The 9,945-nt window shown below is 40.8% G+C and overlaps 1 long non-coding RNA gene across 1 annotated transcript; it reads right to left on the bottom strand.

The window, feature by feature from the left end:
- Window positions 1-267: 267 nt before the first annotated feature.
- On the bottom strand, window positions 268-9,684 carry LOC121385297. Its single transcript, XR_005959522.1, has 3 exons — window positions 9,588-9,684; window positions 6,001-6,171; window positions 268-351 (listed from the first exon to the last, which is right to left on the bottom strand). It is a non-coding gene; the product is annotated as an uncharacterized LOC121385297 (long non-coding RNA).
- Between the last annotated feature and the right edge of the window lie 261 nt (window positions 9,685-9,945).

The following is a 9,945-nucleotide window of genomic DNA, read 5'->3' as shown; positions in this document are numbered from 1 at the left end:
TAACTGCATAAAAATTGCCCTTAATAATTCAGTTAAGTTCTCTATTATAAACGTCATATGTTAGATTGATTTCATAAATTATCTTAAAGATCACGCGGTTCTGTACATAAACTGATTTAACCTAAAAATCAAATCCACACTTCGCTGCTGGTTTGGCGGGATCAGTTCAGAGATTGCACAGATGATCGAAAAATCGATTTCCTAGAGGGTATCGGTTTCCATATACTCATGACTATATTACCTCATAATTGGGAGAGTTCGTTGGCGTCCCTTTAAAGGCTTCTATACGTTTTATGAAATCTTTAAATTCTGGTTTCTCCGGATGGACATCTACCGTAATATCAAGCATCCCTGAAAAAATAGAAACAGATAAATAACTTCCATTTTCAACACATGCTAATGGGAAGAAACAGGCTTCGGGTGGAGGAAGTGCTACTCGGAAAAGAAATTATCTAGACCTGTAGTTTTGTATTCTCTATTATATATGTAACAAACAAACAAACAAACAAACAAACAAACAAACAACAAAAACATAAATAAAAAATAGTAATAAAAATTAAAATTAAAAAAGAAGAATGAAAAAAAAGATGCTCCATTGAAACCATGAATGCCCTTAAGGGTGTATACTACCAAATCAAATCACATAGACGACAATAGTGACATATGTAGCTAAAACTCCTACCTGCAGCGTATCAATCGACATAAACGCCACGGATATAAATACTACCACCCCTCACCCTTAAAGTGAATCAGAAAAAATTGGTGGTCAAGCTGCTCATTTCTGAGATAACGGGTAGTGTCTATGACTATCCTAGTTTCGCACAAAATGCGAGTACTTTTTTTACAGGTACACAATGCATGTTTGTAGCACAAGGTACTAGATGAAATAAAATTGCATACATTTCTCTTTTTTTGCCTAGATGAAACTATGTTTTTTACAACCAACACGCTCACATTTATCACCAATCACAGGACTTGTGGTGTTAACTTCTCTATCAAAAGTGCGGTGTACCTCGAACTTTGACCCAGCCGGAAGTTATTTGGTTTAGTACTACCTTAACACCTTTGTCATGAACTTTGATTGTGGTGACTAGAAGAGATACAACCTTGCAGAAACCTGAGATACAAATGGTACTAACTGAATAAAAAATAAATAAAAGGAAGATAAACGGACTTCTGGTGATGTGTTTGGCAAACACGGGTCAAAGCAGGACCCGCTCCCAAAACCAAAGCCAAATAGTGGTACTGGTAGAGCTGATAACCGGAAGAACATTTTAAATGATGACAGACACATGAAACCTAGCACAGATGATCTCACTGGGGCGTTCTTCAAATCCAATCTATGAACCACTAAACTTTTTAAAATGACATTGATGGGATAGGGGCAGGACGTAGTCTAGGATCGATCCACGTCGGTGGGCCCATTGGACTACTTCTCGTTCCAGCCAGTGCACCACGACTGGTATATCAAAGGCCGTGGTATGTGCTATCCTGTCTGTGAGATGGTGCATATAAAATATCCCTCGCTACTAATGAAAAAATGTAGCGGGTTTCCTCTCTATGACTGTGTCAAAAATGACCATATGTTTAATAACCAACAGCCGATGATTACTAAATCAATGTGCTCTAGTGGTGTCGTTAAACAAAAGAAACTTTTTTCTTTTTTTGGTGGGATAATATAGCAGCCATCTTGGAAAACGCCGCAGTCGATAGCACACACCGGCGGTTCCAGGAGAAGCGACTAAGGGGACCTGTCCCCCTAACAGAATTAAAATTGACCTCTTTAACCATTTGTTGACAATTTTCATTGAACTGCCCTTGTTAGTGTAATGATTTACATACCCTTGGCCCCCTCCCTGGAATATATACTGGGTCTGTTTTCGGTACACTCACCTGCTGATCCATTGACTGTCCCCCCACCCAATCAGCACCTCACGACTGGTATACCAAAAATCGTGGTATATGTTTACTGTCTGTGGAAATTCCTGGTAAATGAAAATTTCTTCAGGTTTGCTCTGAAGACAATGCGTAAGAAATTATCAACTGTTTGACATCCAATAGCCGATAAATAACAAATAAATGTGCTCTTGTTATATCGTTAAACAAAACGAAAACATTCGCTAAGCAAACATTCCTTTTCTTTCTTTTTCTGCTGCTGTTATTCCCAACAGAGAAGTGTAGTGGAATATGAAACAAATGAAATTTTATCATAGGTTGAGAAAGATCTCTAAAAATAAAGTTGTCTGACGTCAGTTTGGATTTGTCCTTGTTAAAGTACATTTCTGTAATTCAGTAAATAATAGGAATTTGAAAGAAAAGTGGAAAACGATAATGGAAAATCACATGTCATTTGCTTAATGTTAAGAAGATTGCATTACTAGTCAATCATAATACATTATACACAATTCTGAACGAAATTCTGACAGTATCGTCACATTGCGTGACTTTTAACACAACGGGTCGAAATCGATGTGTATCTTTTAACCATTTTCGTGATAGAAGATATCACAAAAATGCATAGATCAACCTAACGGATTATTCTAAACACCGTTTCATATTCCACTATTTTTAGGGATATGGCGGGGTGAAGGGGGGGGGGGTGCACCTTCGAGTCTTTTTTTCTTTTATTTATTTTTGTGGTCAATAATTTCAGTTTGGATTGATGTAAAAACAAAACGAACAGTATGTTGGCAATAAAATAGCATGCTATTTTTTCCCGTGAAATTTGTATAAATATTGATCAAGCTATAAATAAACCAGAAATGCATCCCCATAATGAAAAATGTCGTCTGCTCTGTTGGGGTAGTCCCATTACTTAAGAAAGCAGGCCAAGGATATACAACAAAATAATCATCTAACATAGACCATTAGGATCGATCCCCGTCGGTGGGTCCACTGGGCTATTTCTCGTTCCAACCAGTGTACCACGACTGGTATATCAAAGGCTGTGGTATGTGCAATCCTGTCTGTGGGATGGTGCATATAAAAGATCCCTTGCTGCTAATCGAAAAGAGTAGCCCATGAACTGGGGATAACGGGTTTTCTCCCTTAATATCCGTGTGGTCCCTAACCATATGTCTGACGCCATATAACCGTAAATAAAATGTGTTGAGTGCGTCGTTAAATAAAACATCTCCTTCCTTCCTTACTTCATTACCATAAATAAGTATTGTTGGTTTGTGTATTTGTTGACTAAATATTTTAATTAAAAAATTCCACATGCAAATGGAACATTTTGTTATTTAAAAAAACACATTCTGTTTCTTTCAGACACCCAATAGCGGATATGTATTTTTCGTGCTGGGGTGTCGTTAAACATTCATTCATTCATTCATTTGTTTTTTTTTGCGATTCTCTCGAACACCACTGAATAAGTACCAGCTATCTCGCCTTCATCTAGCTTCATCTAGCTCCCTTACAGTTACACCCCTCTCTCACACCCCTCTGTCACACCCCTCTGTCAGATCCCTCTCTCACACCCCTCTGTCACACCCCTCTCTCGCACCCCTGTCGCACCCCTCTGTCACACCCCTCTGTCAAACCCCTCTGTCACACCCCTCTCTCACAACCGTCTGTCACACCCGTCTGTCACACCCCTCTGTCACACCCCTCTGTCACACCCATCTCTCACACCCCTCTGTCACACCCCTCTCTCGCACCCATCTGTCGCACCCCTCTCTCGCACCCCTCTGTCGCACCCCTCTGTCGCACCCCTCTCTCACACCCCTCTGTCACATCCCTCTGTCAGATCCCTCTGTCACACCCCTCTGTCACACCCCTCTGTCACACCCCTCTGTCAGATCCCTCTGTCACACCCCTCTGTCAGATCCCTCTCTCACACCCCTCTGTCAGATCCCTCTGTCACACCCCTCTCTCACACCCCTCTGTCAGATCCCTCTGTCACACCCTCTGTCACACCCCTCTGTCACACCCCTCTCTCACATCCCTCTCTCACACCACACCCCTCTGTCACACCCCTCTGTCGCACCCCTCTATCACACCCCTCTCTCGCACCCCTCTCTCGCACCCCTCTCTCGCACCCCTCTGTCGCACCCCTCTGTCGCACCCCTCTCTCACACCCCTCTCACACCCCTGTCGCACCCCTCTGTCGCACCCCTCTGTCGCACCCCTCTGTCGCACCCCTCTGTCACACCCTCTCTCGCACCCCTCTGTCGCACCCCTCTGTCGCACCCCTCTGTCGCACTCCTCTCACACCCCTCTCTCACACCCCTCTCTCACACCCCTCTGTCGCACCCCTCTTCTATTGATCAGTGAAACATCTTTAAATATCGAGCCGTCCGCAACATTTGCCGAACACCTACTACACAATCAGGTCAACATCAGCACAATATGATCTGTTCCAGTGGCGGATCCAGAAAATCCATTTGGGGGGGGGGGGGCAGTGACATGAGGTGGAATGCCAAGGGAACTTTGGAGGAAGTTTGGAGGTGATCATAAAAAAATGAAAATTAATATATAATAAAATTATAACTATCGCAAAATTTAGGGGGGCCCGGGCCCTCCCCCCTAGATCCTCCTCTGTGTTCAATTTTGTGAGATAAACTAGGTTTTAGATACAACCTATTGAACATTACTTTTGTTCACTGAATTAACAGCTCCAGTGAACATACAATTATTTCAAAATATATATCTTTTTTTCATATTTAAATACAGCTGCCACGCCCTCCATATTATATTCCGAGGTCAAAATGGCAGCAAACTGTAAAACTGATCCACAAAACGATTATGAATGTCCTTTTTAATGGAAATAGACACCTCATTTATTATTCTATGACAATTAAGTCAAGGGCTCCACCATGTTATCATTTTAATGGAATAGACACCTCATTTATTATTCTATGACAATTAGGTCAAGGGCTCCACCATGTTATCATTTTAATGGAAATAGACACCTCATTTATTATTCTATGACAATTAGGTCAAGGACTCCACCATGTTATCATTTTAATGGAAATAGACACCTCATTTATTATTCTATGACAATTAGGTCAAGGACTCCACCATGTTATCATTTTAATGGAAATAGACACCTCATTTATTATTCTATGACAATTAGGTCAAAGGATCCACACTCCTATCATTTTAAACATCATAAACTATAGCCATCTTAGATATGAAAATCGATATTGCCTAAAATTGTAAAAATAACTTCACCAGTAGATTGAGTATACTATTTTCAATGTAAACACACTTCACTTTTGATTTAGCCCAACTATTTCCAGAGCTCTGCGTTTTCTAATTACTGGTGAGGTGAACAGCAGACATCTTGGATTTCAATATCAAGATGTCTTATAATTAGAAATATAACCCCACCAAAAGGTAAGGCACCTTCTGTATAATGCAACTAGACACCTTGTTCATGTTTGTAACTCACATATTAGCAAGTGAGACATGGTGATTTTCAATTTTCAGTATAGCCGCAGGCAGCCATCATGGATTTGGCCCTCTGGTGGAGTTAGCCGGAACTTCCGAGAGGTACATGGGGACTAAATGTTTTGTAAATGTCCCAAGGACATGAAATGCACCGTCAAATTTTAGTCCCCGGGTCACGGGGAAACCACTAAGATGATAAATAAATCAATGTGCTCTAGTGGTGTTTTTAAAGAAAACACACTTTAACATCAGTGGAGACTGGGACTGGGTATAAGTGCATTTACCATAGGCGTACGGGCTCCCATTTTTGTAGGGCGGCACGCTGTCTTTTGCCCGAATTAATGTTAGTATTACTACCAAACAGCTATATAGGGTTGCAAACCAATCACTACGCATTTGCATATGGATTACTACTAATTCTGCAGGTAGAATGATGGAAATACATGACCAAAAAAGGTTTGAGGTTAGCACATTTTGCAAGAATATCTGTATAATTTTTGTCCAAATCTGAGGTTTTGCTCCAGCACTAGTGGGACAATTGACACCCCACCCCATACAATGCCACCCCACCCCTGTCACCCTGTCTCGTACCCTTATGACGCTTACCTCCAAATACTTTAGCAAACGGAATGGTGGAGTTGTAGGAATCGTTAATCCTCATGCCCATGTTGGCGTAGTCGATGGAGACGAAGGCATATTCTCCGTTCATGAGTCCAACGTCGTAGGCCGCCAGCATGAAATGATGGACGTCTTGTCCATAGGCGCACAGGATAAACACTAGAAAGAAAGAGAGAAACATTTATTTCAACTTATTTTCCTGCTTATATCGAGTTAAGGTTCAAGCACGCTGTCCTGGACCCACATCTTAGCTATCTGGGCTGTCTATCCAGGACAGTGGGTTTGTTGTTAATTGTTAGTGGTTAGTGACAGAAGAAGAGGAAGATGTTTGTTTTGCTTAACGACACCACTATAATATACTGATTAATCGGCTACTGGATGTCAAACATTTGGTAATTCTGACTCGTACTCATTAGAGGAAACCCGCTACATCTTTCATAATGCAGCAAGGGATCTTTTATATGCACTTTCCCACAGACATGATAGCACATACCACAGCCTTTTATATAGTCGTGGCGAACTGGCTGGAACGAGAAATATCCCAATGGGCCCACCGACGGGGACCGATTCCACACCGACCGCGCATCAAAAGAGCGCTTTACCACTGGGCTACTGAGAGAGAGAGAGAGAGAGAGAGAGAGAGAGAGAGAGAGAGAGAGAGAGAGAGAGAGAGAGAGAGAGAGAGAGAGAGAGAGAGAGAGAGAGAGAGAGATGGAGAGAGAGAGAGAGAGAGAGAGAGAGAGAGAGAGAGAGAGAGAGAGAGAGAGAGAGAGAGAGAGAGAGAGAGAGAGAGAGAGAGAGAGAGCTAAAGTCAATGATGTTTAAACAGGGAAATACACTAAAAACAATAACTAGAGATCGTCTTGATAACCATTACTTCTCAGACGAACGTGCGTTTTCAGAATTATGAAAAAAGCATTTTGGAGTATTGCAAATACCTAGATGACCAGAACCGATTCAAATGTACGAAAATTAATATTCTAAGTAATAAAATTTACGTATTTCTAATTCAAATAATCAAAAACGGCTTTAATAGCAAAAAAACAATAACAACCCAACAACCCAACAACAACAAAAAAAACCCCACCAAAAATCTTGTTTTGATATCTCAATTTAGGTCACGCTATACTATATACGCCCATAGGAGAGGTTTTTGATGAGGTTGGTATGCTTGGGAATACATATCGATATATGGCAATCACTGACCGTCTATGACAAAAACAGGTCAATGTCTGCCAATAGGAATTCATGTCTAATGCAATTTCAAGTAATTGAACACAAAAATAGTCTGTTATTGTAAATTAAGAAAATAATACTTTCTGCTTTCAAAAGATATTAGGCTTATGCACATCCTGAAAGATGTAAAACATGTTTATTTGTGGTCTTAATCAATACATAGTAATCCCAGTTTTGCAGAGACAAAGGCAGAAGCGATTGTATTATTAAAGGAAGAGAAAAACACTCTTTGGCCTGAACAATTACATATCATGATACAGACCTGTGCTGAATATTTATATTTCATAAGCAGAGGTTTTTTTTACTTATCTCAGGGAGGATTTCAAAACTAGGATTTTTAGGCACAGCGGAAGCAAGTAGACATTGGGAGGGGGGGGGGGGGGGTTAACTAAGGTCGAGGGCGCAAAGCAAAGTTTCTAGTGGGTTCGGGGATGTGCTCCCCCGTATAATTTTTAAAACTAGATGTCCTGAAATGCAATTTCCTGCATTCTACAAATAAAATTCATCTTTGCTTTAAGATTTAATACCGATAATATTTTTGATTCATAATTATTGGGGTGGTGGAGGGGGGCTAGAGCTCCGCCGTGCCTGTACTACAAAATTACAATATTCTTACACACAGACACACACACACACACACACGTACGCACGCACGCATGCACGCACACACGCACATGCATTAGCTATACCAGTATAAGGTAGAAGTGTAGTTATCCGCACTTGCGAAAGACATCATAACAATAATGAATTACGAGTCTCTTAGGCCGTTGCTAACGCACTTACTCTTTATTCCGACAATGTTGTCAATGTCACTTCCGCCTTAGTAATATACTAGTTTAAACGGACATTCCTGCAATTTTTAACATGTTATCGATTAGCAAAGACTTTTTAACGATTGTAATTACATATCAAATATATTGTTCTGCATTAAATATGAGTGGCTGTATATTAAACCTGTTTCTGCTCGTTCTAATAAGGGTACTAGGTTAAATTTCATTTTATTTCCTAAAATACAAGTTTTTCATGCAGACAAAATCCAGTTTGGGCTTCTTACAAATATTAAGACGACCGGAAACACATTAAATTTACAGACAATGGTATTCTAAACCAGAAAATATATTTAATATGTAAGTTTAATCGTAGAAATATTTTATTGGTCGGAAACATCTTACAGTGCAGCAGACTCAGGATTGTCCCTTTAACTAAAACAGTTTGCGTTAACACTTACATTTTAAACTGTTTTTAAATGCCCATTCGATTCTGGAATGTGCGAAGATACGACCCTGGTAATGTGTTACGGTTTTGCCGTTAAGAATTAGTTGTATCAGTTTAACTAAACCACATACCGTTAACTATAGTGGTTCAGATATAGTGAAAAGATCGCGCTCATACTTACATTTTAAATTGGTTTAGTTATACCAGTTTATACTAGAGTCAGACAACCAATTGACATCAGAAAGTTGGCCAAATCGAGGGTTGCGTTGCAATTTCCTCAACTCCCGACTTATAACGCGTGCCCTCAGATTAACAACTAATTAGTAATACGATGATAATCCAGTTGTAAGACCGTTGAGACTAGCAACTGAACGATCGTAGAATTCGTGACAGCAGCAAGTTGGCTAACTTTGTGCTGGCAGTTGGTAGTTTGAACCTAGCATTATGGGTTATACGATGAGAATCAAGTTATAAGAGCGCTCAGACTAGCAACTGGACAGTCATAGAAGTCGTTACAGCCGAACGTGTTGATAGTCTAAACCTAACATTATGAGTTATACGACGAGAATCAAGTTATAAGAGCGCTCAGACTAGCAACTGGACAGTCATAGAAGTCGTTACAGCCGAACGTGTTGATAGTCTAAACCTAACATTATGAGTTATACGACGAGAATCAAGTTATAAGAGCGCTTAGACTAGCAACTGGTCAGTCTTAAAGTCGTGACAGCAGAAAGTTGGCCAACTGTGTGCTGGCGGTTGGTAGTCTAACCCTAGCCATTATATGACGAGTGGTGAGAGCGTTCAGACTAGTAACTGGACAGTCGTAGAAGTCGTGACAGCAGAAAGTGTTGGCCATCTTTATTATGCTGACAGTTGGAAGTCTGATCCTAGCATTAGTGTGCAACTTGGTGGGGGTTTGCGTGGAATGGGGAGGGATTCAGCTCAGTCGCTAGAGTGCTCACCTGAGGTGACTGGGTTTTAGGATCGAACCTACTCGGCGAACCCACCATCTGCTGACAGTTGGTAGTCTCAGCCTAGCATTAGACAGAATATGAGTGGTTTATTATGTACGGCAATTTCGTTAAACAAACATTCCTTTCTTTTCTTTTCCTGTTGGCACTAACCTCGTGTCTGCTGGGCTTCCTTGGACAATGCGTCAGTTAGGTTGTCCTTAGTGTTCAGCTGGAATCTCCTGGGAAGTATTCCGACGTCCTGGAAATCTGTCTAATAAAGTTCAAAAGCAACAGATCAATATTTATTAAACCCCCCCCCCCCCCCAAAAAAAAAAAAACCCAAAAAACATTACGTCTTAATGCGTTAAAGGGGTTGGGATGGGATTTGGGTGATTTAGTTCAGTCGCTAGAACGATCGCTTGAGGTGCTTGCGTCGCAGGATCAAAACACCTCGGTGGATCCATTTAACTGATTGGGCTTTTTGTCGTTCCAACCAGTGCACCACAACTGGTCAAAGGCCGTGCTTTTC

This window comes from Gigantopelta aegis, chromosome 11 (genome assembly GCF_016097555.1).
Source record: "Gigantopelta aegis isolate Gae_Host chromosome 11, Gae_host_genome, whole genome shotgun sequence".
Classification (NCBI taxonomy): domain Eukaryota; kingdom Metazoa; phylum Mollusca; class Gastropoda; order Neomphalida; family Peltospiridae; genus Gigantopelta; species Gigantopelta aegis.
Note: the sequence above shows the minus strand (reverse complement) of the source record. Positions and strands in the feature narration are given on the sequence as shown.